At 39.2% G+C, this 24,901-nt stretch overlaps 1 pseudogene; it reads right to left on the bottom strand.

Annotated features, from left to right (window-relative positions):
• Positions 1 to 5,374: 5,374 nt before the first annotated feature.
• LOC129538422 (NADH dehydrogenase [ubiquinone] flavoprotein 2, mitochondrial pseudogene) lies at positions 5,375 to 6,110 on the bottom strand (annotated as a pseudogene).
• Between the last annotated feature and the right edge of the window lie 18,791 nt (positions 6,111 to 24,901).

Here is a 24,901-nt window from a genome sequence, read left to right as displayed (position 1 = left end):
AGTATATCTTGGGCTGTGAACATAGGAATGTCTAACCCAGAATTGGCATGATGGTATTTCTCTCTCAACTTTTTGGTTTTGAGTCACCAAGTCAGGATGTGAGAGAGAGCTGCCATAGTTAGCAGTGGTATCTTAAGGGAGACTCAGACTTTTTTTTTTTTCCAGTTAGTTTATAATCTGATGGGGTCAAGTGAAATGCTAGAAAAGAAGAGGAAATGCATGATTGGTCTAGTTTTTTATAGGTAAATATATTCTTTAGCTTTCTGTAATAAAAGAATATAGGTCCAGAATACATGGGGTCACTTGGGCCAAGTGTAAATGACATATGAAATGAAAAATCCTCAGGGACATGTCTCTGCAAACACTGCCATGCTAGGCCAGTTAAAGCTGTATTAAGCTTAAACAAAACAGAAAGATCCAGAAATTTCATGTTAAAAAGGGCAGTTTATAGGTATGCATATGTACATATGAACACACAGAAAATAAAAAACCTCTTTGAAGATTATTTTTTACCTTTTCATTCACAGAATTTTCATTCACAAGTATTTTTTCTTCCAGAGTATTTATTTCCGCATTATTCTCATACTCAATTGCCAAGAACATAGAAAACATTTTTTGAAGTTTCCAAGATCTAAATATATATTTTGATATATTGTATTAAAACTGAAATTAAGCTAAAAACAAAAGCAATAAAAGTGCAATGGGGTAATTATTTCCCCAGAAGTTAATAAGAACATAGTTAATTAAAGCAAATACAAAGTTAATCCCATGCTAGGCTCTTTAAACCTTAAGCTTCTCATACGTGGCCTATTTGGCCCTGTAAATGGGAATGGTCACAAAGTACACTACCCAAGAGTAGGAATAAGTAAACAAAAGCCTGAGTCTCTAAACTCCACCCACCCCTAACTCTGAAGCTAGCTTACAATTTTCCCTGACTTCTAGGCACTGGATTCTCCCAGTGGAATCTCAGTGCAAGCTGCAGATTCTTCTTAGTCAACCTTCCCTGCGGCAAAATTCTACCATAACTGATAAAGTGTTGGCCATTCTCTAAGCATTCCAGTGACATTTTCTTTGTATGTGATGCTCCTTTGGATTCTTTAATTTGAACAATGAATTCCCTGCTTGGAGCACACTCTGCAAATGTATTAGCTGTCCTGCTCCCATTAATTTCTAATTTATCCATAAAATTCAATGACAGATAGCATTGCCCAGCAAATATTCAATCTTCTACTGTATATGTTTCACTCTCTATTACAGTTGGAGAGCTTCCCCTGTGGTTCAGTGGCAAAAAAAAAGAAAAGAAAAGAAAAGAAATCCACCTGCAATGCAGAAGCCACAGGAAATGCAGGCTTGATCCCTGGGTCAGAAAAATCCCCTGCAGGAGAATATGGCAACCCACTCCAATATTCTTGCCTGGAAAATCCCATGGACAGAGGAGCCCGGCTGCAAAGAGCCAGACATAACTGAAGCGACATAGCATGCACGCTTTACAGTTAGGAAGTGGTTCATTCACTCTGGTGACTGAGCTGTGAATATAAGCATTTAAGAGCTGGTATACCACCTCTGCCCTCTCTTCCCTAGATGCTGAGAGCTACATGTTCCAGCTGGTATAGTTACAAGATGTTAAACTCTACTATAACTTTATGTGGAATAATCTCCATCTCATATTAAGCTTCATATTAGCTTCCCTGGTAGCTCAGATGATAAAGAATCCACCTACAATGTAGGAGAACTGGGTTTAATTCCTGGATAGGACAAGATTCCTTGGAGAAGGAAATGGCAACCTATTCCAGTATTCTTGCCTGGAGAATCCCATGGACAGAGGAGCCTTGTGAGCTCCATGCGGTCACAAGAGTTGGACAGGACTGAGCGACTAACTCTTCCACTTTCCACTTCCATATTAAACTTATAATGTGGGTATGAAATAAACTTTGTAAAGATAGGCCATCAAGATTTAGAAGTAATTTGTTAATAGCCTAACTACCTATTAGAATATGAAAAGCAGTTTTCAAACACCTTGCAAAGAGCTATATAAATAAATTTAGAATATCATTTTGAAATGCAGAATCTATAGCCACCTTTTATTTATCTCAATAGATGCATCTTTCAGTAAAGAAAACCACCCAGTAAAGTACTAAAGGTGTTGTGACTTTGCTAAATTAACATTTACTAAGCAAAGATCTGGGAGGAGGGACTCTGCACCAAGGTTCAACAGAAGTTAGCAAGAGAATAGAAATAGAGCAGCTTACTGCTCATGGGCCCTGGAGAAAGGACATGACATAACTAAAGGGGCAAACAGGGAAGTCAAAGAGGGCAGGAGGAGAGAGCAGCAAGACCAGGGCCTTTATTAGCATCTGTGGAAGGAGTGCTTTGGGGTTCCTAAACTAAGGCTGGATTGGTCAATTCAAATTAAAAAAATAAAAGGATATTTTGGTAAACCCTGCAGGGATTTTCTCTAAAGAGCACACAAGGGGAAAACCTTGAGAGGTGAGAGGGATTGTTTGTCATAAGGGTCACCGGGGGAGTCATATAAGGGACTTGTATTTACTTATGAGTCTGCAGACTGTTATCCAGTGAATGTGCTTATGCAAAGGGCTAGGGTCGCTTGTTCACACAAAAGGGAAGCTGAGACATCACTATGGTGGAGTTGTTTAAACTCATGGCAGAAGAATGTGGTTTACAGAAAGGTTAAAAAAAAAAAAAAAGGAATGTATTAATTTCATTAACTCTCCTGTCCTTTGATCTCAAGCATGACCTGGTACCACCAGAAATGCCAAAATTTTCTGACCTTCCCTGCAAACTAACGTCTAGCTGATGTCTGTCCTTACCACTCCCAATACTCTTGCTTATAATTGGGGATCTTATGGACCACCTAAGGATTAAATAGTCAAAGGCCATTTTTTAAATTTATTTATTTTAATTGGAGGATAATTATTTTACAGTATTGTGATGGTTTTTGTCGTGCATGTGTCCCCTTCATCCTGAAGCCCACTTCCACCTCCCTCCCAGCCCTACCCCTCTAGGTTGTCATAGAGCACCAGATTTGGGTGCCCCACCTCATACATTAAACTGTCACTGACATGTGGTATTGTATATGTTTCAATGCTATTCTTTCAAATTACCCCACTCTCTCCTTTCATTGAATCCAAAAGTCCATTCTTTAAGTCTGTTTCTCCTTTGCTGCCCTGTATGTAGGATCATCGGTACCATCTTTGAAAATTCCATGTATATGCATTAATATACAGTATTTGTTTTTCTCTTTCTGACATACTTTACTCTGTATAATAGGCTCTAGGTTTATCCACTTCATTAGAACTGACTCAAATATGTTCCTCAAAGGCTATTTTGAGTGATAAGCTTTTAATTCAATAGAAAGGATATAATCAATAACAAAATAAACTGAATTTTATTTTCATGGTTGGAATCTATGTTATTCCAAATGTACGTCTACCTCTAACTTCTGTTGGTTTCATGAACTTTCCAAGCTGGACAACATTGGCCCAAAACTGAGATTAGTCAGGTCAAGCCATAAAGAGTGAACAAGCCCCAACAAGTCTACCCTGCGCTGCAAGTACTCTTGTATGTTATTTGATCAAGTTGATCAAAGTTGACAAATTCCATGGTTTAAGTCACAAGAAAATGGCATGTCACTGTCTTTTTTTAAATCTATGAATTGTATTAAGATGTGTGCTTGTTTATTTTATGCCCTTGAAAACTATTATGATGAATGTTGTTGAGAATGTGGAGAAAAGGGAACACTTGTACGATGTTGTTGGGAATATAAATTACTACAGCCACTGTGGAAAACAGTACAGAGATTCTTCAAAAAATTAAGAATAGAAGAGCCATGTGATCCAGCAATGCATTACTGAATATATATTCAAAGGAAAATAATCACAATCAGCATCTCAAGAAGATATCTTCTCTCATTTTTCATCACAGCATCATTCATGACACTCAAAGTAGGGAAACAACTAAATAAAATATGGTATATAGAAGAGAATATTATTCATAATATTCTAACAATAGAATTGTATTCAGCTATAAAAAAGCAGAAAATCCTGCTATTTGTGATAGCATAGGTAAAAATGGAGGGCATTATGCTAAATGAAACAAACTAGACATAGAGACACAAATACCAAAAATATATTGATTTACATGTGGACTCTAAAGAAAATTCATAGAACCAGAGAGTAGAATGTGGTTTCCAGAGATAGGAAGAGGAAGAAATTGGAGATATTGGTTAAAACATACAAACTTTCATGCATAATGAATAAGATCTGAGGATCAAATGTACATGGTGACTATAATTAATTACATTGAGATTTGCTAGGCAAGTAGATCATAAAGGTTCTCACACACACAGGAAGGTAATAACAAACGTGCTAATTATCTTAATTGTGATAAATATTTCACAATGCATATTTATATCAAATCAGAATGTAGTATACCTTAAATGTAAACAGCTTTATCTGTCAATTATACCTCAATTAGCTGAAGGGATAAAGAAAACTGTTATGAACAATTCCTAACTCCTGCTACCACTGTTGTAATTTAAGACCCTAGCAGTTTTTGCTTTATTCAAAAGAAATTTTCTTTTTCTCTTTGTTGAAATACTACTTTCAAGCAATGATCAATTCAGTGTCACTTTTGGGCTTCTCGTGTGGCTCATCTGGTAAAGAATCTGCCTGCAATGCGGGAGACCTGGGTTCGATCCCTGGGTTGAAAAGATCCCCTGGAGAAGGGAAAGGCTACCCAATCCAGTATTCGGGCCTGGAGAATTCCATGGACTGTATAGTCCATAGGATGGCAGAGTTGGACGTGACTGAGCGACTTTCACTTTCACTTCCTTTTATGAAATCTTTCCTTTTTTTGTTTAAAATTTGAGAAATTGTTTATTTCACAGTACCTTAATATTATTGATAAATGTGAAGGCACAGTTGAAAGTGAATAATGTTGAAATAACTGTTAACTAGATTATGAAATAATGGTGGCTCAGAGGTTAAAGCATCTGCCTCCAATGCGGAAGACCCGGGTTCGATCCCTGGGTCAGGAAGATCCCCTGGAGAAGGAAATGGTAACCCACTCCAGTATTCTTGCCTGGAGAATCCCATGGACGGAGAAGCCTAGTAGGCTACAGTCCACGGGGTTGCAAAGAGTCAGACACGACTGAGCGACGGAATGGAACGGAGTTAACCAAGATAGCAGAAGACTTTAAAATGATGCTCTGAAGTTCTTACATGGTACTTACAACTATAAGTTACTAAGTTACAAGCAAGGTATAAACAGATAAAAATGAACAAATAATATAAAAAATTTAGATAGGGGATTTATATTTCATTTCTCCAGTGACATATTAATGATTGAATATAAATTAAAGTCCTATTTGCACACCAAATCCAGGTCCTTTTAGCTGGTTCAGTCAAAGAGGTAAGACCTCTGACTGTCTCACATGAGAAGCTCCACTCCTTGGCCCAGTTTTGGGGAGTTTACCAGACTTGAGTTCATCAATAATTTCTTCAGTATACTTAGGTGTCAGATCCTCATAGTAGTTGTCATTTATTTGAACCATTGCTGTGTTTACACAGGCCCCTAAACATTCCACTTCTACAAGAGTGAAAAGTTTCTCAAGTGTATTCTCTCCAACATTATTCCAAGTTTTTTCTAAATGGCTTCCAGTATGCAGAGTATTGAAGCATGCAAGGTGTAGTAGTATAAACTTGAATGTGATGTTTTCCAACTGGCTTTCCATTATACATTGTATAAAAAGTTGCTACTTCATATATTCTCATTGGAGGTACCTGTAAAATCTCTGCAACCTTGTTCATAGAGATGGGCAGCCATCCATTCTGTTTTTGGGCAAATCCAGGTCTGGAAGCAGAGTAGCTGCTTTATGCCCTTTTGGGTAGTTTTTTGCAATGGCTTCTTCTTACAGTTTTCTAGTTTGAAATCAAATGGAGTATCTGGGTTATTCTCAGGAGTATCTCTGTTTGCAAATAAGGCTCCTCCAGCTCCATTCTGCACAGCTGTCTTGGACAGATTCCTTATATGTCTTCCCCAGTTGGCAGCGAGGCAGCCATGTGGGCCTGGAGCACTGGTGAGAAGAACATGGTGGGCCAAACTGCCATGAAATCTTTTCTAATTTCAGTTTCTTCTTCCGTCAGATTTTAATATTTTATTTCTCAGTGTTATGGTTGAACTGTAGTCAAATCAGCAGTTGTGTCATGATGTGCATATCTATTTTACCTGTGTGTAATGTACTTTTGTGTAGACACTAGAATATATGTGTGTGTAAGATAATTTTATATCCAAGGGCAGTTAATTAAAGCATGAAGTATCCTATTCAACAATCCTCCTTCTCAAGACATCAATGGAAAATGCTTCATAGATCATTAAATTTGCACAGGAAGATACAAAATTTTCATAATCTAGTTGGATTAAATTTTCTTTGGTGAAATGATGTGTTTAAGAGGCAAAATTGGCTGAAAATTTGGATAATTTTTTCTGTGTAAATTTTAGTAAGAATCAACACCTTAGATATAACATTCCATTTCATCATGTACACTTCATTTAGTAGAAAATGCTGAACCTGATTCATTTAGAAAATTGACTGATTCTGCCATTTGAATTCTGATGAATCTGAGTTGGGGTAAATGTTTCATGCAAGCACTAGTCACTAAATGAAAGAGAAAATGAGTTGAACTTCACCAGGCTGAGCTTCCAAAAATAGCCAGTATTGTGCATGATAATGACAAATGACTTTATATGTAGCAAAATGTGGACCAAGAGGTATACTCATTTTAATACACTACCTGAAAATAAGGTTGGATGAGAAGAGAAATAGCCTTCACCTTACTCTTTGAATCAAAGACTACCAATAATTACATCAGAGAACTAAAGACTTTGAGTAACTAAGACTAGCTTAACTCAGTTTGCAGTGGGAATCATAAAGACCTACAAATATATCTTAAACAAATATACTTATGCCCTTATTCTGTTCCCTCTTTCAAGCTTGTCCTGTTATCGTTTGTCCTACTTTCTATTAGGGACACCATTCATATATCATCTACTTTGGGGTGACTCCCAAAGCACTCTACTTAATGCTCCAGCTTCTTCTGTCTGCTTCCTTGCAACTTCGGACCCACACCCCTCTATTAAAATTTCTCATTTATTCATTTCAATTACCAACTAAATTTATCTGAGGGATGGGGCTGTTTCTTATTCAAAACTCTACCACAGGACCTTACACAGTATCTGACAAACACTAGGTATTCAAAACACACCCACTGAAAATTATACGGTGCAAAATTTCCACATACATAATATATATGTGTGTATATATATATATGGAGAATAAAGACCACTCCAAATAATGTAGTTTCTACATATATTATTTTTTATGGCTTACATCCACTAATGTATATACTTTACTAGTCTGTTGAAACTATTTTTTCACTCAAATTCTTGAAGGTTATAAAATGCATGTTGTAAATAATTGGCTTCAATTTTCTGATTTTACCTGATATGATTAAATTGGAAATTTTTCACTTCAGTAACATTGATTTGCTGATCCTCCTTTGTCCATTGATAAGAATTAGTTCAAGAAATACCCCCACATTGCTAGAGGAAGCAGTAATTTGCCACATCCATCATCTTCTGTCTCCTGTGGAGCATAGTTCCCAGGGTTTCTAAATTAATACGATGAAACTGAAGGCAACTGTAAGTAAAATATTTTTATCTCTTTCTCCGTCGTTCTTCATCTATATTATTTCATTGGACTATATGAGAAAAGGAAAGCCTACTAATCTTCTTGGGCTATTATTTGCTATCAAATTGATTCATTATGTTTCTCTTTTGTTCCTAATTATAGTTATCCACCTTGCCCATCTGCAAAACTACGAACAATATGTCTTTGGCTCTTTGACATCTTTTATTTCCATGCAGTATAAAGCTGTTTATAGCATATACGCTATCAATCAACAGATAATGAGTGAATGCCTACCAAATGTAAAACAGAGTAGAGAACTGGATAGCTGTAAAACGGATACCTGAGATGAGGAAGGTTAAAGTCCAGTTGAAGTAATGAGGTATACATGAAAAGTCACTCTGTATAGATACAGAAGTATAGAGGAGACAAAATCTAACAGTTAAAATTATAAGAAAAATCCCTCTTTGATGGTCCCAGGGAGTTTTGTTGAATAAAAGGGGAATTTAGATATGGGAACTTCTTGGCTAAGAGCAGAGGATTATAGGCTGAGGTTAAGAAGGTCATGAAGAAGAGGGAAGTTCATAATGAGAAAGGTGTGTCAGAGAGAGTTAAAGAGTTGGCCCTCTAAAATAGAGGATTTTAGAGGTAGGTGCATAATAAAAGACTGTATTACTCTGGCATGAGGCCAAATGTAGAGAATATTGTGATTTTGGAGGCACTGATGGCTTTTAAATAGGAATGAAGTTGAGGACAAGGATGTTTGAAATAAATTATAGTTTTTTCCTAACCTCACTAATTTTTCTAAAGGCTTCTAATATTGTCAGTATATTAAAATATAATATACATAAAATTTACTCACCTATCTTATACATATAATTATCGAGTTTTTTAACCAAGCGGGACCCTATGAGGTCTTCCCAGAACAGACCCCCAACCATGTCCTCCACTTGTCTTTTGTCTGTATTAAAATTTTAGTCAAAGAATAAATCTAATCATAACAGTGAGAAAATACAGAGGAAAACAGTCAAGCAAAACATAATAATAATACTTTAGACATTAAACAAAATCAAGAACTTTTTAGTTCTTTGAGGGTTATAGATAAAACTTTGAGTCATATTTTTTGAGATGTTTTGCAAATATTGAAACTCCCATCATATGGAAATAATTAACTATATGCTGCCCATAAGCATGTAGAACTCAGACTGGTTGGAATCAGAAGGTTGATGATGCTGACTCATCACCAACCAATCAGAAGAATGTTCATGAGCTGATCATGCCATGCTCCTTGCACATTATAAGACTCCTCATAACCCCCTCCAGAGTGTACCACACAGTTTTGAGGGCATTAGACCACTGTGGTCCCTTTTGCCTGGCAAAGTAAAAAAATCTACTCTTTTCAGCTTCACCCAGAGCTCTGTCGCTGCATTTCTATTCAGAGCCAGTGACCAGAGGTCGAAGTTCAGTAATAGTTTGACACATATATACTCTATATATTCACACAGTAATCAAAGTATGTAATATTTCTATCACCTTCATATCTCTTTGGTCATCCTCCACTTTTTACCACTACAGATTAGCTTAAGTTTTCTATTTTAAGTGTTTCTTATTAGATTTTCCTTGCATAATTCTCAAAGAATAGATGACCATTTTTAATTATGACAAAGAAAAATTATCAGTTCAGTCCTTAGGCTGCAGGAGGACTGGGCTCTGTGTTAGTGGTCATTCAGTAGTTCCTACATTGATGGTGGGGGGGATATTCACACCTGTAAAACAACTCATGAAATTTGCATCAGATACTACTGTCTCGGTACTTTAGAGAGGACCTAAATCAAAGTATATGGGAGAAGACCTGTCTCAGGAAGATCCCATAGGATCTGACTTGATTACAGTTTCTCCTTTTTCCTTGATACTCCTCAATCTTTTCTTTCCACACATGGACATCACCAGATGGTCAACACCGAATTCAGATTGATTATATTCTTTACAGCCAAAGATGGAGAAGCTCTATACAGTTAGCAAAAACAAGACCAGGAGCTGACTATGGCTCAGATCATGAACTCCTTATTGCCAAGTTCAGACTTAAATTGAAGAAAGTAGGGAAAACCACTAGACCATTCAGATGTGACCTAAATCAAGTCCCTTATGATTATACAGTGGAAGCGAGAAACAGATTTAAGGGACAGGATCTGATAGATAGAGTGGCTGATGAACTATGGATGGAGGTTCATGACATTGTACAGGAGACAGGGACCAAGACCATCCCCATGGAAAAGAAATGCAAAAAGCAAAATGCTGTCTGAGGAGGCCTTACAAATAGCTGTGAAAAGAAAAGAAGCAAAAAGCAAAGGAGAAAAGGAAAGATATAAGCATTCGAATGCAGAGTTCCAAAGAATAGCAAGGAGGGATAAGAAAGGCTTCCTCGGTGATCAATGCAAAGAAATAGAGGAAAACAACAGAATAGGAAAAACAAGAGATCTCTTCAAGAAAATTAGAGATACCAAGGGAATATTTCATGCAAAGATGGGCTCGATAAAGGACAGAAATGGTATGGACCTAATAGAAGCAGAAGATATTAAGAAGAGGTGGCAAGAATACACAGAAGAACTGTACAAAAAAGATCTTCACAGCCAAGATAATCATGATGTTGTGATCACTCACCTAGAGCCAGACATCTTGGAATGTGAATTCAAGTGGGCCTTAGAGAACATCACTACGAACAAAGCTAGTGGAGGTGATGGAATTCCAGTTGAGCTATTTCAGATCCTGAAAGATGATGCTGTGAAAGTGCTGCACTCAATATGCCAGCAAATTTGGAAAACTGAGCAGTGGCCACAGGACTGGAAAAGGTCAGTCTTCATTCCAATCCCAAAGAAAGGCAATGCCAAAGAATGCTCAAACTACCGCACAATTGCACTCATCCTACATGCTAGTAAAGTCATGGTCAAAATTCTCCAAGCCAGGTTCCAGCAATATGTGAACTGTGAACTCCCAGATATTCAAGCAGGTTTCAGAAAAGGCAGATGCACCAGAGATCAAATTGCCAACATCTGCTGGATCATGGAGAAAGCAAGAGAGTTACAGAAAAACATCTATTTCTGCTTCATTGACTATGCCAAAGCCTTTGACTGTGTGGATCACAATAAACTGTGGCACATTCTGAAAGAGATGGAAATACCAGACCACCTGACCTGCCCCTTGAGAAACCTGTATGAAGGTCAGGAAGCAACAGTTAGAACTGGACATGGAACAACAGACTGGTTCCAAATAGGAAAAGGAGTACGTCAAGGTGGTATATTGTCACCCTGCTTATTTAACTAATATGCAGAGTACATCATGAGGAATGTTGGGCTGGAAGAAGCACAAGCTGGAATCAAGACTGCCGGGAGAAGTATCAGTCACCTCAGATATGCAGATGACACCACCCTTATGGCAGAAAGTGAAGAGGAACTCAAAAGCCTCTTGATGAAAGTGAAAGAGGAGAGTGAAAAGGTTGGCTTGAAGCTCAACATTCAGAAAGCAAAGATCATGGCATCTGGTCCCATCACTTCATGGAAAATAGATGGGGAAACAGTGGAAACAGTGTCAGACTTTAATTTTGGGCTCCAAAATCACTGCAGATGCTGATTGCAGCCATGAAATTAAAAGACGCTTATTCCTTGGAAGGAAAGTTATGACCAACCTAGATAATATATTAAAAAGCAGAGACATTACTTTGCCAACAAAGGTCCGTCTCATCAAGGCTATGGTTTTTCCGGTGGTCATGTATGGATGTGAGAGTTGGACTGTGAAGAAAGCTGATCGCCGAAGAATTGATGCGTTTGAACTGTGGTGTTGGAGAAGACTCTTGAGAGTCCCTTGGACTGCAAGGAGATACAACCAGTCCATTCTAAAGGAGATCAATCCTGGGTGTTCACTGGAAGGACTGATGCTAAAGCTGAAACTCCAATACTTTGGCCACCTCATACGATGAGTTGACTCACTGGAAAAGACTCTGATGCTGGGAGGTATTGGGGGCAGGAGGAGAAGCGGACAACAGAGAATTAGACGGCTCGATGGCATCGCCGACTCGATGGACATGAATTTGAGTGACCTCTGGGAGTTGGTGATGGATAGGAAGGCCTGGCGTGCTGTGATTCATGGGGTCGCAAAGAGTTGGACACGACTGAGTGACTGAACTGACCTGAACTGAACTGAATCTTTTCTTTGATACTCCTCAATATTGAGGAATTGGAAGAAATGAATCTTGAATATTCACTGGAAGGACTGATGCTGAACCTGAAGCTCCAATACTTTGGCCATGTGATTTGAAGAGCCAACACATTGGAAAAGACCCTGATGGTTGATGTCAGTAGGTGAAGGGAATGACACCACCAACTCAATGGACATGAGTCTGAGCAAACTCTGGTAAATGGTGTGCTACAGTCCATGGGGTCGCAAAAAGTCAGACACAACTGAGTGACTGAACAAAAATCTTGAATAAAACAAGTTTTGAACAAGAAAGGAATAAAGATTCAGATAGGGATGTTAATCATAAAATTGAAAGAGACCCCACAGGGTCCTGTTTGCTGATGCTGCTGTGTCACTTCAGTCGTGTCTGACTCTGTGTGACTCCATAGATGGAAGCCCACCAGGCTCCCCCGTCCCTGGGATTCTTCAAGCAAGAACACTGGAGTGGGTTGCCATTTCCTTCTCCAATGTGTGAAAGTGAAAAGTGAAAGTGAAGTTGCTCAGTCGTGTCCGACCCTTAGCGACCCCACGGACTGCAGCCTACCAGGCTGCTCCATCCATGGGATTTTCTAGGCAAGAGTACTGGAGTGGCTTGCCATTGCCTTCTCCACAGGGTCCTGTTTAGTTATATTTTTAGGACTTCAAGCCAGGGAGGCAACATTTCAAGTAACCCTGAGAGAACTGCTCTGAGCAGGTGAAGGGAGGAGCCAGGTTATAGAAAAGTTCTGCAACGAAAGGCAGGTAGTCTGAACATCAAAATATTTTTAACTAAAGAAAACCAGATATCCCAAAGTTAAGGAATTTAATGCTTTTCTATGGATTAATGACAGAGATGGGCTTACTGAAATCATTCCTTATATATGTACCTCAGTTATCTAGAAAAGGTAATTTTTCATTCCAATCCCAAAGAAAGGCAATGCCAAAGAATGTTCAAGCTACCTCACAATTGCTCTCATCTCACACAGAGAAGGCACTGGTGACCCACTCCAGTACTCTTGCCTGAAACGTCCCATGGATGAAGCAGTCTGGTAGGCTGCAGTCCGTTGGGTCCCTAAGAGTCAGACATGACTGAGCGACTTCACTTTCCCTTTTCCCTTTCATGCTTTGGAGAAGGAAATGGAACCCACTCCAGTGTTCTTATCTGGAGAATCCCGGGATGGGGGAGACTGGTGGGCTGCCATCTATGGGGTCACACAGAGTTGGACATGACTGATGCAACATAGTAGCAGCAGCAGCACACATTAGCAAAGTAATGCTCAAAATTCTCCAAGTCAGGCTTCAATGGAACATGAATAGTGAACTTTCAGATGTTCAAGCTGGATTTAGAAAAGGCAGAGGACCAGAGAACCAGTTGCCAACATCTGTTGAATCATTGAAAAAACAAGAGAGCTCTAGGAAAACATCTACTTCTGCTTTATTGACTACACCAAAGCCTTTGACTGTGTGGATCACAATAAATTGTGGAAAATTCTGAAAGAGATGGGAATACCAGACCACCTGACCTGCCTCTTGAGAAATCTGTATGCAGGTCAGGAAACAACAGCTAGAACTGGACGTGGAACAACAGACTGGTTCCAAATAGAAAAAGGAGTACATCAAGGCTGTATATTGTCACCCTGCTTATTTAACTTATATGCAGAGTACATCATGAGAAATTCTGGGCTGGAAGAAGTACAAGCTGGAATCAAGATTACCGGGAGATATATCAATAACCTCAGATATGCAGATGACACTACCCTTATGGCAGAAAGTGAAGAAGAACTAAAAAGCTTCTTGATGAAAGTGAAAGAACAGAGTGAAAAAGTTGGCTTAAAGCTCAACATTCAGAAAACTAAGATCATGGCATCCAGTTCCATCACTTCATGGCAAATAGATGGGGAAACAATGGAAACAGTAGCAGACTTTATTTTCTTGGGCTCCAAAATCACTGCAATGGTGGTTGCAGCCATGAAATAAAAAGATGCTTGCACCTTGGAAGAAAAGCTATGCCCAATCTAGACAGCATATTAAAAAGCAGAGACATTACTTTGCCAACAAAGGTCTGTCTAGTCAAAGCTATGGTTTTTCCAGTAGTCATGTGTGGATGTGAGAGTTGAACTCTAAAGAAAGCTGAGCACTGAATAATTGATGCTTTTGAACTGTTGTGTTAGAGAAAGTCTTGAGAGACCCTTGGACTGCAAGGAGATCCACCCACTCATTCATAAAGGAAATCAGTCCTGAATATTCATTGGAAAGACTGATGCTGAGGCTGAAACTCCAATACTGTGGCCACCTGGTGCAAAGAAGTGATACATTTGAAAAGACCCTGATGCTAGGAAAGATTGAAGGTGGGAGGAGAAGGGGACGACAGAGGATGAGATTGTTGGATGGCATCACTGACTCGATGGACATGAGTTTGAGTAAGCTCTGGGATTTGGTCATGGACAGGGAAGCCTGGCATACTGCAGTCCATGGAGTTGCAAAGAGTTGGACATGACTGAGCGGCTGAACTGATCTGAACAGCTATCTGGGGCCAGTTTCCTATGCTGTTACATCCTTAGGGCTCACCATAGGGTGTGTCTGAAGTCAGCTGGCTACTAGATGGCAAGTAGTCTTTGTTTCTTCTTGAATTCCCTCAGGGCTCACCAGTTCACATTGGAGGGCTACAATTGCTGATGAGTGTGACATCCTGTGTTTACTGATATGGCAGGAAATAATCCCTTTCTCAAGTATGACTCCTCTTATAGGTCATAGCTCAGATACCTGACACTGTAAACTTTCTGCTCAAATGGCCCAGCTCCTACTAGCAGTATTTATTTGAGCATCACATTGGATTCCAGTTCGACTTTTGTCTTAATGGATGTTCTCCTAGGTCAGAAGGTTGACTAAATATCGGCTATTTGTGTGTAATATACTCAGCTTGCACAGCAAGATTCAGATCTCCACAAATGTGCACTTGTGGCCACTGATAGCATGGGGTGGAGGTAGATGAGGGCAGAGAAAGAGATTGGCCTTAGGTCTAAGGCAAGGGCATGGTTGTTCTGGGCTCCCACAATTCAAGACAGATGTGTGAAAACTCCAATCATGCTAAATTTAAATCTGTTTTTTCCAGTTTCATAAAAGCATCTGGGACAGGGATGGAGGGGGCTTCCCAGGTGGTACTAGTGGTAAGAATCTGCCTGCCAATGCAGGAGATTCAAGAGACATGGGTTTGATCCATGGGTCAGGAAAATCCCCTGGAGAAGGGCATTGCAACCCAATCTAGTATTCTTACCTGAAGAATCCCATGGACAGAGGAGCTTGAGTCAAAGAGATGGAACAACTGAAGTAACTGAGCATACGTGCATGCAAGGTAGGAAGATGAAATATTACTATTTAATAAGTCTTTTTGCTTGATTTAAAATTTTGAAGTTTTGCATAAATGCATTGATACATGGGCTCCATTGGTTTGTTAGGGCTGACATGACAAAATACAGCAGACTGGGTGACTTAAGCGACAGGAATTCTCACAGTTTTGGAGACTGGAATTCCAAAATCAAAGTGTCAGAGGATTTGGTTTCTTGTGGAGCCTCTCTCCTTGGCTTGAAGATGGCCACCTTCTCGCTGCATCTTCATGTGGTCTTTCTTCTGTGCACATGTATTCCTGGTGTCTCTCTGTGCATCCAAATGTCCTCTTAGTGAAGAATACCAGCGTCAAAGTTAAAGCCAGACATTCATTAGAGCCATTAAACAGATTTTATTCTGTAACTACTGACAGTAAAGGAAAGTGCTGAGTTTCATTCTGATTTATTCAGAGATGTCTGGGTGTTTTAAAGAGAAATGAGAGTATAGGAAGACAGAGCAGGGACTCAAGTGAAAAATTACAAAGGCCTGGTCAATGTAAATGTGATCAGGCCAGCTGTATCTATCTGCTAGCTGGCTATTATTGAAGCCAAGATTCCATCCTTCTGCAGAGACTGGAAGGCAACCCCTATCCTTCCTGATAATAGTATTTCAAAGAATGGCTTTCAGATCCATGGAAAAGACACTTCTGAGTTGTGGGAAGTACATGTGCATATTGAAGGGACAGAGGAAGGAGTCATAGCTGTAAATGCTCTATGAAAAGGAGGTCAGGGACCTATCTTCAGGTGTAGAAAAACTGTATAATCCTCCTGGCAACTTTGAGTCTCACAGGTAGATGTTTTAATAGGGGCTGGGGTCATCTTAGGGACATAGTCTCATGCTGACAGGAGCTGTGCTACAGGTTGGTGGTCTCAGTGCAGGGGCTTGGATGGAGTTATTGTGTATTAGAGTTCTGAGGGTCTTATCAGTCAGACTGTATTGAGGCCCTTCTTTTAAACTAAACACCTCCAAAATGTTTTTTTCTTCATACACACTCACATTCTGAGCTATTAAGGATTAGGATTGTAGTATCTGAATTTGATGGGGAACTCAATTCAATAAATTGAATTGAATCACTCATTATATGGCAATCTGTGTGGAGTCCTGTCCTGAGCACAACAACTCTCAGAACGAGCCCATTTTAGCCCATTTTAGCTCCTTGATGTCACTTCCAACAGTGCTTATTGCTAACAATTCCAGAATCTTGTAAATGTATGCAGCAAAATCTGGGTTTTTTCTCAATGTTTATTCAGTTTTTTTTAAGGTAGCTTAATTTAGTTACTTTTTATCTATATGCTTTTCACTTTATAATATTTTATCAATTCGGTCTTCTTTTCTATTTTTTGTCTTGTCAAGTTAGGCTTTTTAAAAAATGTTTCTATGTAGTTTAAGTGGGTCAGAAGCAGTAAAAATAAATTCCTATGTTCGAAATGAATTTTTAGTCCAGAAAACCAGATCCGTTTTAAAATATATAGTTTATTTTAGTTTTTAAAATGCCTTACTGGCTGTGAGTTACTTTACTGAGAAAATAATAAACTATAAGAGATAAGACTAAGGACTTTTCTAAATCTCACATCCTTTTATTCAAATTAGGGCCAGAGGAATATTGTGCTTTTGCTTCAGATGTAAAGATTAAAGAAAGATCTTTGCTCTTAACCTCACCATGAGAACAAGCCAAATGATCTACAAAATACATTATATGAATACATAATATAATATATAAACCAGAACATATATATTTTTATTACATTTCTTTGTAACTTCAGCTCTCTGATGGTCATAAAAGGACTAAAATTTTGTAGATCATTCAGCTTTGAGAACTTGAATCCTTAGACAGGGGATATTACAGTGGCAGTACTTTTTTCTTCTTGCCCGGTGAAAGTAGTGTCAGTCAGTGAAAACACAAGCCCTGCAAGTAGCTTTGGGGACTAATTGTGTGGATCCTTAGATTAATGTACATGGGAGAGTTGTATTCAAGCTGCAGACTGGGAGAATTAGTCAAGAGAGCCCAAGGCTGTAATCTGGGGACTCATACCACCAAAAAAGATAAAGCGCAAGGCAAATTATTTGATTCTAAATTTCTGATTTTTTTAAATTCACAATTGCTATTAAACCTCTAGATGATTCAAAAAATGTTAGACTTGGGAGTTCACTGGAGGTCCAGCGGTTAAGACAGCGCTTCCAATGCACTCAGCACCTGGTTGGGTAACTAAGATCCCATCTACTGCATGGTGTCATTAAAAAGGAAAAAATAAAGCCAGACTTGAACAAGATAACAATCTTGAGGAGATGGAGAAGCAAACAGAAATTCTAATTTCTACCAACCCCACAAACAAAACTGCATATGTACTGGAATTTCCATCTTTCTTCTCCTTGTGTGTCACTCTATTATGTTTCATCTGTATTAAAAATAAATTAGATAATTTGCTTTGTTGCCCTTCCTCATTTCCTTGAGCATTTCATTTCTTAAAACAAATGAAAATATGCTATGATCATAATGCATGACAATATAACTCAGAAAATAGAAATTGAGCATTCTAATTGCCATTTAAAACCCTTTGATCTTTCATTTCCAATAATTTTTTGTATTGTCCTACAGATTCATTTCTGTGATACCTAAATAAATGTAATCTTCCATCATCATTTCATTGTCACTTCTAAGACCCCTAGATTCTGAGAATTGAAAATGAAATATTCCTTTATATTCCATATAATAGACAGCAAAGTTTATATATCACAGCCAGCAATGTCCTATATAAATTTAGTTAATTTGCCAACTTATTTTCTCATTTACAAAGAGAAAACAAATAATTTTACCCATATAGACAATTTTAAAAATTATGTCAAATAAAATATACTATAAATGAAAGTATTTTGTGTATCTAAGTAAAGGAGGAAACAATAAAACCCTTACTCTAAGTACAAATATTAAATATTCAATTTATTTATAGTTATTTTATGCCACTTGTAAACAGGCATACTGGAAGAGCAGGAACTAATCTATAGTCAGGGAGATGAGGCCCTGGAAGAGGAGTCCCTGCAAAGGATTCTAGCGAGGCCATGAAGAGACTTGGTTCTTGTTAGGGTCCAGAGTCGCCCTTCCCTCAAAGGAACAGAGGACACTCATGATAATGCAAGACACACAGCGAGGTTCAGATTAGACGCTGTAACCTAATGTAAAACTTAATGCTCCTGTAATGCATTTTTGCTTCTGTACTTTGCTTGCTGCTTGCTGCTCATAGAACCAAAGTTACTCCATTTTAGATAAAGTTGTTTTTAAGTAAAGATTCCTAGAATTGTTTTTGAGTAAGGCTGTATAAAGATCCCTGGATCAAACTCTACCCATGGAGGAAGATTCCTCCATTTGAACAACAGAAAAGGGGGGATATGTTAGGAGCCCTGACATCTGAGTAGCTGTGATAGGCCTGAGACCTTGCTTAGGCCTAAGTTTCGATTTCCTGGAGACAGGGTGGAGGCTAAGTTCACAGAAACTCCTCCCTCAGAAAATCCCACTGGCACCAAAAATAAGAAACGCCTCCCTAGAAAAGTCCCGCCGGAGCCAAAAATCAGGCCAATCAGAGGAAAAAGGGAAACCCCCCAGAAAAACCCTGCGCGCCCATGAACTGGCCAATGAGCTTCTGCCAGCTTGATCTTTTGAACAAAAATAGGTGCTTATGTAATCTGAGACTATAAAAACCGCTGTGACCTGGGCTCAGGGCTCTTGTCCGCACTCCACTGCGCTGGAGGAGGCATGAGCCCTAGCTCGAGCTAGAAATAAACCCCATTCTTGCTTTTGCATTGCTGTGAGTGTCTTATTCTACCAGTATGGGGGGACCGGACTCAGGGCATAACATTAACATGGGTAAGTTGAGTTCTCTCATTTTCTCCGTATAACATGGACAAATGTATACCATATAAAGTTAAGATTAGTGGCACCATTCACACTAAATGAAATATAAACTGCTTTAGATGGATCCTGGAAGCTGGGCTCACAGCTTCCCCATTTGTCCTCTCATTTTCCTTCCAACATAGAATTAATTCCCCAGATTCTGAAAGAGCTCTTGGAATTGACATCTCTTTGATCCTTTTCATTTTAAACATCCTGTGAACAAAACTTCTCAAAAGCATGCTGATTCAGATTTCTTGTTTTCATGATCTGTTTCTTTTGTCTTAGTTCTACCCTCCTGTAACATACCTAGCATATCAATGTCCTCATTTCTGTTGGGAGAGTGTGTAATTTCCTCGGTTCTGTCTTGTCACAACAAAAATTTGAAGCGACGGATGGATCAGTGTTACAGCCCTCGGCCAGATCAGTGTCACAGCCCTCAGACGGACCACTGTTACAGTCCTGTGTAATTTCCTTGGGTGGACCAGTGTTACAGCCCCATGTTACAGCTTGATTTTATTTTGAAAGTAAGGGAAAATACATCCTTGAGGCGTGAGGGTGGGCTGACCCAAAGACACAAAGAGAAGAGAAGCCCCTCACTCAATTTTGGCTCCTCTTTATATAGGCTTTTTCTCCTCCCCCTGGGCTGGCCCTAAGTAAATTGGGCTAGCCAGGAGTGCTGTTTGTTTTACCTGAGGTCCTCAGTCTGGTCCTCGGACCTTCCTTGTTCTGTTTCCTTGGGCTTTTCCCTTCCTTGTCATTTAGCCACCGTCATTCTGGATTCTTTTTCCTATTCTAACTACCTAACATTTCCATTGGTGAAAATTAATAAACAGAAATCTCATTTAAAATGGAGATGGGAGGCCAGAAGGCAGAGCTCTTAGGCCCTACCCCTTGAGGTCAGTTGCAGACCCAACAGAATGAAATGTCTCTTTACATTTCCAGCAGGAAAAATGTTATTACTTTACTACCCAGCAAGGGGAAGAAAGAATTTTACCTTGCCCTGCAATAACCCAACCAATGAGAGAATTACAAAACCCAGCCAATGAAAAGCCACTATATTCCAAACTTAGTTTCCTGTAATGAATTCTGTTTATAACAGCACCTCCCTTCTCCTCTATAAAAGTCCTTTTCCTTTATGCTTGCATATGGTTTGCCATAGATTGCATGTCCCAAATTGCAGTTCTCTGCTGTTCCTAAATAAATCCATTTTGCTGGTAGAATAACTGTTGTTCTTATTGTTTTAGAGCAAACATCTGTTTGAATTCTGAATGCTACATTTTCTTTATTTTACTGTGAAATATTATGGTATTTCTTTTTGGATAATCTTGATATGGCAATTCCACTAAAAAGCTTTGGCTCCTTTCTTTCAGTTCAGTCACTCTCATGTTCAACTCTTTGTGACCCCATGGACTGTAGCACACCAGGCATCCCTGTCCATCACCAACTCCCAGAGTTTACTCAAACACATGTCCATCGAGTCAGTGATGCCATCCAACCATCTCATCCTCTGTCATCCCCTTCTCCTCCTGCGTTCAATTTTTCCCAGCATCAGGGTCTTTTCAAATGAGTCAGTTCTTCACATCATGTGGCCAAAGAATTGGAGTTTCAGCTTCAGCAACAGACCTTCCAATGAATATTCAGGACTGATACTTTCTTTCAAGAATCAACCAATTTTACTGTTGGGAAAAAAAAAAAAAAAAATGTTTCTCTTCTCTAGTCTTCCCAGTTCTTCTGACTGTTTTAATAATTAAATTGACATGAGACAGTTAAGAAGAAAAAACAAATTTAATTATGTATGCATGAGTGCTCCATAAAATATGAGGTCCAAAGGATAGTTAGTCAATTATGGTTTACTTGATATCCTGAGCTAAGGAGAAAGGGATAGTGAGCTAGGACATTAAAAGGAGAAGTGAAATTCATGGGGATGTAGAAAGAGCAAACGTTTGATAAGCAAAATATTTCTAGAGCATACAGAAACAGTGAGACAGAGAGGAATTTAAACAAACAGATCATACTAGCTGTCTTTCTGTCTATCACATCTAGCTTTTGGGGTAGAGGGAAGATTAAAGGTACTTCCTGAGTTTTGGGGGCCCAGTCTTTTGTTTTCAGTTCCAAATAATTCTCTTCTCATGCAAAATGGCATATGTTGAAGTGGCCTGCCCTAAATTCCATCATTATCTTGCTACTCATCTATTTGAAAATCTTCAGTAGACACCACTGCTTGTGAGAATTCAAAACAGACACCTAATTTGGGTATAAAGATATTAACCTACCTTCAAAATCTATTTTTAAGCTTATTGTCAAAAACAGCCTGATATAAATTATTCCATTATAGATACACATGCTTCATATTTGCATCTAATTCTGTCACTCCATGTAAAATATCTCACTCCTATATTTTTACTTATGCAAATCCAAGAGTGTTTTCTAACCAAGATTCTTTTTTTTATGCTTTGAGCATAGGCTCACTCAAACTAACTGAAGTAACAAATAAAAGGTTAATTGTTGGTGCAAAGTGATTTCACCAAAACAGAGAAGCAGGAAAAAGCTACAATCAAATACATGCACGTGAACTGAAAAGTCAGAAACCTATGCCTGCTTTTCTCTTCTCATTTCTCCCTTTTCTGCTTCTCCCGAGGCACTGTCAACTGAAAAAAATATGTATACAATGTAAATGTTGAGTCTTATTTTATTTGATTGACAAAACTGAAGACTTAAACCCTGAGACACAGTATCTCAGATAGCTCTGAAAGACTGCTCCAGACACCGGAAGAGGAGTTTTTGAAACAAAGACTAGGTAGTCAGGACATCAAAAGATTGTTGTTGGTTAAGGACAACCATACTTCTCAAGTTAATGAATTTAGTGCATTTCTATGTATGGGAAGATGCTAGTCTGGGCTCACTGAAATCATTCCTTTTGTATGCACCTTAACTACCTAGGACCAGTATCCTGTGCCTTCTCTTCCTGAGTTTCCTCAGGGTACAATGTCAGGGCAGGAGGTGGGGGTGGTGGGAATGGGGGTTGGGGGATGGGAGGTAGGAAGGTGGGAGGTGGAGGTAAGGGGTTTAAGGGGTGCTGGCTGCAAAGTCTGATGGTTTGATGGCAGGCATTCTGCTTCCATCCTGAGTTCCCTCTGGACTAACCATCAGGTGTGGCTGTAATGGCTAAACAAAGTGCAGCATGTTTTGTTCACTAATAGGCCAGGTGACATTCTTATTCTGCAGCATCAGTTCAAATCTTCTTTTTCTGTTGACAAGGTCTCTCTTCTTACTCGTTTACACACACCCCAATATGGCCATCAGAGTCAACTTTACAGGTTGAGTCTTCCCTTGAGCCAACATCAGTTTTGACGTGGTTTAGGTAATCTTTCTTTAAAGGACCACTATACGTCTTCTAGATTTTCCCTGATAGCTCAGTTGGTAAATAATCCACCTGCAATGCAGGAGACCAAGAAGATACACTGAAGAAGGAATAGGTTACCCACTCCAGTATTCTTGGGCTTCCCTTGTGGCTCAGCTGGTAAAGAATCCACCTGCAATATGGGAGACCTGGGTTCGATCCCTGGGTTGGGAAGAGCCCCTGGAGAAGGGAAAGGTTGCCCATTCCAGTATTCTGACCTGGAGGATTCCATGGACTGTAGAGTCCATGGGAAGAGTCCGACACAACTGAGCCACTTTCACTTTCACACATCTTCTTTATAGCTTCTACAGAGTCATGCATTTATTCTTGGAAGGGCCAGTCTTGGCCTCTATTTTTCCAGACTAACAAATTTCAGCTAACTTCTAGAATCACTTCAGAATAAACTATTTGAATTGAGAATAGGAAATTTGTTCATGAACCATAGCTTAGATGCAAAGCCAAGAATGCTCTCTATTCTATGGGTTAGTGAAAAGTGATGCTGACTGAGCAAGACCCTGTGGGAATCCCAAGCACAAAGGCCTTTCTGTGTCCCTCATTTCTTTGATTATAGGAAATAGCCTTCATTCAGCCTCTATGACCTTCCCTAAATTCCAGGGACAGATTCAAGCAGTTGCTAATTAGGGAAGGAAGGAAATGCAAAACAAGGGAAAAACAAAGAATCAAAAGAATCCTTAGTGCAGCCTTGGGGCAAAGTCCTGGTTCCCCATCAAATAATACACACAACAATATCTTTGAGCTATTTTGCAGGTAACAAACCCCCTCACGGTGTCAGAAGTTAATGATTAACAATGATATGCTTCCCATAAGCTCAGACTAGTTGGAACTTGAAGGTCCATGATGCTAATTCCTGCTTACCTCACCACCAACCCATCAGAAGAGTGCAGGTCTGTCACTGCCTTGATGTTTATCACCTCCCTGACTATGATCTCTCCACAGGTAGAAGACTAATTGGCTATTCAGTTCAGTTCAGTTCAGTTCAGTCGCTCAGTCGTGTCCGACTATTTGCGACCCCATGAATCACAGCACGCCAGGCCTCCCTGTCAAGCACCAACTCCCAGAGTTCAACCAAACTCATGTCCATCGAGTCGGTGATGTCATCCAGCCATCTCATTCTCTGTCGTCCCCTTCTCCTCCTGCCCTCAATCCCTCCCAACCTCAGAGTCTTTTCCAGTGAGTCAACTCATCGCATGAGGTGGCCAAAGTATTGCAGTTTCAGCTTCAGCATTAGTCCTTCCAATGAACACCCAGGACTGATCTCCTTTAGAATGGACTGGTTGGATCTCCTTGCAGTCCAAGGGACTCACAAGAGTCTTCTCCAACACCACAGTTCAAAAGCATCAATTCTTCAGCGATCAGCTTTCTTCACAGTCCAACTCTCACATTCATACATGACCACTGGAAAAACCATAGCTTTGACTAGACAGATCTTGGGAGTCTAATAGAATAATAGTAGAAGTCTCATAGACTATTAGATCTATTTCCCAGTTAGGAGGGTATAGCTTTTGAGGCACTAGCCTACTGTGTTCCCTGTTTGCCTGGTAAAGAAATAGTTTCTCTTTCTTCCTCCTCCACAACCATGTTGACATTTTTTTTTTTTATATAGGCACTGGTGCACAGAGAGCCAAGATTTTGGCAGCAAAATTATTCAGACACAAAGATAAATTTTGTATGGAAGCAAAAGAGAAATTTTGTCATATACATAATCAGTGACTTTTAAAGTTTATTTATTAGCCTTAGGACAAACTATAACTGATAAACCATCTCCTTACTATGTGCACGTGTGCTCAGTCTCTTCAGTCACGTCTGACTGTTTGTGATCCTATAGACTGTAGCCTGCCAGGTTCCTCTGTCCATGGGATTTTCCAGGCAAGAATACTTGAGGGGTTGCTATGCCCTGACACAGGGGATATTCCCAACACAGGGATTGAACCTGCACCTCTTATGTCTCCTTCATTGGCAGACAGATTCTTTATAACTAGCAGCAGCTGGGAAGCCCCTCTCCTTATTATATAGCCTATTTAAATAATTTCTTTTTAGATGTTTGATCAAAATATCAGCAGTAACTTTAGAATTTTGTATAGGTAAACAAGATAATTTTAGACCTTGGAAGTAAAATTAAAAAAATTAACAAACAAAAAGACTGGTTTTATTACAACTGTGGATATTTGCCTAAGAATTGTATGGAACTAACAGAAGCAGAAGATATTAAGAAGAGGTGGCAAGAATACGCAGAACTATATAAGAAAAATCTTCACGACCCAGATAATCATGATGGTATGATCATTCATGTAGAGCC

This window comes from Moschus berezovskii, chromosome 2, assembly GCF_049115385.1.
Source record: "Moschus berezovskii isolate FMDL1 chromosome 2, NW_MosBer_1.0, whole genome shotgun sequence".
Taxonomy (NCBI): domain Eukaryota; kingdom Metazoa; phylum Chordata; class Mammalia; order Artiodactyla; family Moschidae; genus Moschus; species Moschus berezovskii.
The sequence above is the reverse complement of the archived record's forward strand: the minus strand, read 5'-3'. Positions and strand labels throughout refer to the sequence as shown.